Raw genomic sequence first — 6,084 nt, 5'->3', positions numbered from 1 at the left:
GTTAGAAGGGACCTTAAGGATCATCTAGTTCCAAACCCCCTGCTGTGGGCTGGGATACCACCCACTAGATCAGGTTTCTCAGGGGCCCATTCAATCTGGACTTGAACACTTCCAGGGATCAGGCACCCACAACTTCTCCAGGCAACCTGTTCCAGTGCCTCAACACCCTCACAGTAAAGAATTTCTTCCTAATATCTAATCTAAATCTCCCCTTTTTTAGTTTAAAACTATTTCCCCTTGTCCTGTCACTATCTTCCCTCTTCTTTATAAGACTCTTTTAGGTATTGGAAGGCTGCTTTAAGATCTCCCCAAAGCATTCACTTCTCCAGGCTGAACAGCCCCAACTTTGTAGGAGAGGTGCTTCAACCCTCTGATCACATTTGTGACTTCCTCTGGACCCACAGAGATGTTCAAATGTTTGTCAAAGGTTTGTCGATGACTCCTGGTACACAGGCAGGTCTGGGAGAGGAGCAGCAGGAATGCACAAATGGCCATCCCATACCCAGCAAGAGCATCACCTGGGTTAGAAACTCACAGAAACTTTTCCTGGACAGTTTGATGGCCACAAGAGGTCAGGATTTTTGTTTAAGTGTTTGAAAGGCTCGTAATCTCCAAGTATTTCCATGCAGATTCAGAAATTTAGGCTGTTCCTAGGCAGGTAAATGTGTTTTTCTGCAGCTTTGGACAGTCTTTGCTGTGTAAGACTGGTAGGTTAAGCCATGACACAGTGCTGGCCCGTGGCCAGCAGCCTCTGCCAGGCAGTCCTGAGTGTGGTCAGCCCAGGGAGCATCCCTGCTTACCTGCAGCCAGCCCATGCTGGATGCCAGGAGTTTGCTGGAACAGACAAGGACTGCTCTCTGTCAGTCACCCTCAGGACAGGAAACATGCCAAAGCCTGTTTCTTTTATTACTATCCCAGCAAAATTAGTAATTTGATAATTTATTGATTTACTAGCTTTAGGACATGGTCCTGCAAAGACTCTGATGCTACAGTCCCCAGAGCAACTGGGGCATTAGGCCAGTAAGTTACACAAATAGAAACTGAATCTCAAGCTTTGCAATTATTCTGTTAAAGCCAGTGAATTCAGCCCTTGCTGAACAATAAATGCAATTTGTAAAATTCATCTGTTTCTTGAAGGACAAAGCAATACTTTTGTTGCTGTCAGATTAAGCTTTGTATACTTTTTAGTTTATTAAAAAAAGAGTTTTAAATGAGGGAGTTTTACAATAAATGCTATTTTTATTATTTTGTTTATTCTATATCATGTATTTTATTTCATAGAACACATCATAGTATTTCAAGCATTTTCTTTCTCCTCTTTAATCTCTTTTGCTTCAATTTTTTTGGTCTAGAGGGGAATAGATGCTAAAATAAAATGGTATTCAGTTGTCTAAACATAGACATCCACAGCAGTTAGTCTCCCTAAGGTATCTGAGATGTCTGCGTGGGGCTGCCAGATATGACACGAGACATTTGGTTGAGCTGTTGATCTGCAGAGTGGCAGCTGGAGGCCTGCAGGGATACCATATGGTGCCTAAAATGGCACTATTCACCCATTTAAGCAGTGAGAGGCTTAGAAAGCAGCAGTGCAGCCTCTTTAGTTTGTGTCTACATTAGCAGGTGGCCTGGAACAAGTAGGGACAATCTGTAGCACAGAGGAGCTGGCACAGGGGACCCAGTGTGTGCCCTCTGTGTATTTCAGAGATTTATTTTAGACCAGCTCTAATCTGGTCACATTGACTGGCCTCATGTTAGCAGCTGTAGTGCAGTAAGTGTGCTCCTACACCAGATCTTTTTTGTTTGGCTTTGTCTGGATGGAGTCCAGTTGATAGATGCCAGGACTGTTCCAGCACGTGAAGCAAAGCATGATAAGGATGGGAGGTCAGGAGGAACACTGCCACAGCACTCTGCTGATCCAAGCTGAAGTGCTAATGTGGATGTATTGTGTAGAAGAGAGGTAGAAGCAACATAGATCTCTTGAAAAGGTTTCCTTGGAGTTAAAATGGACTTTGAGTCCAGTTTCATCAGTGTGCGAATTGAGCGCTAAGTTGGAACATGCTGCAGCTCCTTTTGGTCCATGTTCCTGGGCTGCCTGGCAGATATAACCTCAGGACAGGTGCAAAGAGTGGATTTTGTGCATGCTTGACCCCATCCTGTCATAGCATGAGGTGTAGCCATGGGGCTCACCCAGTGTATCAGTAGTGAGTGCTGCTGTCAGTCTGGAAGGTGAGGATGCTACTTGCAAGCAAATACCAAACTCCTGCAATGAAATGTAAGGCAGGTGTTCAGCCATTCTCCTCCCAAAAATGAAAGTTTTCAAGACAATTTCCCCAAAGTCAGATGCTAAGAGGGAACATGCAGGCTCTTTCAGAAGACATGAAATATTTATCTCCACTACAGCTACAGTTTCAAACTCATGATTTTTATCATAATTTTTTGTATAGTTATGAAGAAATTTTATATAAAAACTGATATCTTATCAAGTAGGAGTTCACTAGTGCCTGGAACTAGCACATGGCAGCTAGAGAGGCCAGTTCTTCACTAGGTTTTCTTCACTGTGCTGTATCTTGTGTCTTTTCCCCATAACATTACCAGGTTTCAGAAATTTGTTTAGAACTGTGCATTCTGCCTCTGCTATCAATTCCTGCCTTTTCAGAGGCAGGAGAGTCTGGACACTCAATGGGACTTTGTTAAAAGGAAAAATGTCTCTCTCCAAGTTCTGGATAAACAAAGCCCCCAAGGAGTTTTTATTTTCCTTTTTTCTTTTTCCTGCTTTTTTAGTCCCAGTTACCCTATTTTATTAATTCAAATAGTTGAAGAAACTTTTGAGTTGTTGCTTCAGGGAGCTTCACTGACTTTGATCTTCTAAATAGAAAGCTTTGTTCAATAAAATTAAATCAGCTCTTTCGTAAAGACAAAGATCATCACCCCCTGGCTTAACTTAACTAAACAGATGTAGAGTTTATGTAAATATGCAGTCAATGCAATAGGAAAAAAAGCTAGAATACCTTTCCATTAGTATAAAAATGCATTTTGTGTTATCAGCTGGCCAGTCATGACCTTTTATTCAACCATAAAGACAGTGCATGTCATGTACTCCAAAGCAGGGGAAATATGATGAAAAATGCTATATCTGCAACCTCATTGCTTATGAAAATACCCAGACAGAAAAGCTGCATTTCAAGCATGTGGCAAGTACAGAATGAATTCCAGTAGGGTAATTTACTTTTTCTGCTTCTCTCCCCCTCCCTGGGGCCAGCTACACTGGTGAAAGCTTAGTGCAGGCTGCAGAATTGCTTGGGCTTTCAGTTTTATTTCATGCAGGATGTTGTAACCAAGTAGGCACAGCTTTCCGTGAGAAGAAAGAAGACACAACTTTTGTAGATGTTCAAGACCACATCCCACAGCTGTAAGTTTCCTGAGCCAGTGCTGAGGCTTTTGTTGGTGAAACAAACACCACACCTTGAGTACTGTGCTCAGTTTTGGGCACCTCACTACCAGAAAGTCATTGAGGTGCCAGAGTGTCTCCAAAGAACAGCAACAAAGCTGGTGAAAGGTCCAGACCATAAATCCTATGAGGAGTGGCTGAGGGAGCTGGGGGTGTTTAGCCTGGAGAAAAGGAGGCTCGATGGAGATCTTACCACTATCTACAAGTACCTGAGAGGAGGTTGTGGTGAGGTATTACAGCTGGTGATGGGCTCAGTAGTTCTGACCCAGGAAGAGGTGACCGGCTCGGGGAGATGGTCCCGAAAGGAATCGCCTTCCCGAGGCCCGGTGTCTTCCCCCAGCTGCTGGCAGAGGGGCCCTTGCAGAGGCTGTCAGCTCTTTAGTGATTATCAGCTCGTGATTCCAGCTCAGCTCTGCAGGGCAGCCTCCAGGCCAAACCAGACCAGAGAGAGACGAGAGGCCCGTGTAGCTGGTTCTGCACAGAAGGAGCTTTATTGTGGGTCCCCTCCAGCAAAGGGGAAAGCCAGGGACGAGAGCTCCCTCCCACAGGGGCAGAGGCCTTAGCTTTTATAGGGAGACAGGGGATGGGTAAAGGCCAATGGGTTACAAAGGATCTGCATAGGGTCTCCTAAAGGATTGTGGGTCTGTCTTTTCTCGCCATGACCAAAGAAGTGTTTGCCTTTCCATGGAGTCCTGCTGGGCAATTGTGAAATCTCTTATCTCAGCAGAGATCCCTCCAGGGCAGGGGCTGGGCATACCCCACAGTGAGGTGGGGTTTAGTCTTTTCTCCTAAATAATAAAGCAATAGGACAAGAGAAAATGGCTTCAAGTTGTGCCAGGAAAGGTTTAGATTTGATATTAGAAAAAATTTCTTAATGGAAAGGTTTGTCCAGCATTGGAATAGGCTGCTCAGGGAAGTGGTGGCCATCCCTGGAGGTATTAAAAAAATGTGTAGATGTGGCACTTGGGGACACAGTTTGGGGGTGGACTTGGCAGTGCTGGGTTAACGGTTGGATTTGATGATCTTGAAGGTCTTTTCCAACCTAAATGATCCTATGATTCTGTGATTCTTGGACCATTTCCAAGTAAGTCTTCCTTGACTCTGGTGTTGGTCAGACTTGGAAGAGGTTGGAGCGATAATGATGCACCAGGCTAAGGAGTCTCATCTGCTGATGGAAATCGATTTCATAGTATTGACACACAGACAATATTGTGCTGCTGTCTGTGACGTTTGGTCTGTATCCAGCTGCATCTATTCCTTGTTCCCAGACAGCAAACTTTTGGGGCGAATACTCCAGTTCATGACTGCAGCTACCAGAAACTTGCCTTTCCCTCCTGCATTCCAAAGTGGTGGCAGCCCAAGCTTCTAATCTTGTCCCTCCAAAAAAGAAATCCTCAAACATCTTAAGACTATTTATTGTTTTCTTCCAAAATGGGATGCAATGCTTCTGTGTCAAGTTGGCAAAAACTAATATTTTAATTTGAAAAATTCATTCACTCTACAACAATATTTTACTAGAGCTGATTACCTAATTGTCAAATGAGCTATATAGACATTCCTTGGCAATGTTGTTTGTACATCATTTTTGTGCACTATGTATGTGTATTGCCCAAACACTATGGGTTTTGCTCTGCTTTTCCAATTTTCTTATGAGATTGGTTTGGTAAATGGATTATGGGCTATTTTAGTAAAGGGGAAGTACTTAAAATTAGCTTTTATTTAGCAGTTTGCGGCTTCTGAACTGCTGTTAGGTTTAACTGTGATATTTAAGATCAGAAGCCTTGAATTGGGTGTGACTCTGCTTCCCTGTGGCAGTGCAGCTCCTCAGCTCCAAGCAGCATTCCCATATGACTCTGGTAACACAGCAAAGAGTTCAGCTCTGGAGTTCATCTCCTTTACAGCTATAGCTGCCTCCTCGGAGGATGCATCATCTGTGCAACAACTGCTCTCAAGGTACTGTGAAAAGCCTCTCCTTTTTTCTGTGTGGGAGTTTCACTGAGCAGACAGATCGGAAATGATCTAACGTGGGCTCTTCATAGGAAATTAGGACTTCGTTGTCTGCAGCTGCAATTCAAAGGATGCACCTATATGTAGCTTTGCCAGCAATCCCCCAAACTAGATTCACTTTCTCAGTGTTTGACCTTAGGAAGAAATTTCTTGGTTTTTACGAAGGTTTTCCTATAAATCTAATTCAGCTGGGAGAAAGCATGTTGTTATGTAAGTCTCCAGTAGCACTGGATCTACAGGGTGGATTTTCAGGAAAATTTCACAGTTATCAGAAGAGACAGGTGTTGTTACCCTCATTTTTTCAGGGCAAAACAAAAGAGCAGCTGTGGAACTGTCCTGGAGAATGGAGCAGAATGGTCTGCAGCCAGTTGTACACAAAAATTCACCAGCCTGACCACAGAACCCTGGGGCACTGCCCATGCCTTAGAAATACAATCAAACAAGATTGCAGGCGGCCGCAGAAAGCCCCTTGAGGAGGACAGAGGCAAACAGGAAAAGTCTTCCAACAGAAACAAAACAGCCTGGGACCTGCTCCAAGTTTGCAGCCCACCAGGCAGAGGGGAGATCTGAGTTACAGGGGAGCCATCAAGGGCTGTGCTCAGCCCAAGCCATTATAAAGAATGAGACAG

Source organism: Aphelocoma coerulescens, chromosome 3, assembly GCF_041296385.1.
Source record: "Aphelocoma coerulescens isolate FSJ_1873_10779 chromosome 3, UR_Acoe_1.0, whole genome shotgun sequence".
NCBI classification, from domain to species: Eukaryota; Metazoa; Chordata; class Aves; order Passeriformes; family Corvidae; genus Aphelocoma; species Aphelocoma coerulescens.
Note: the sequence above shows the minus strand (reverse complement) of the source record.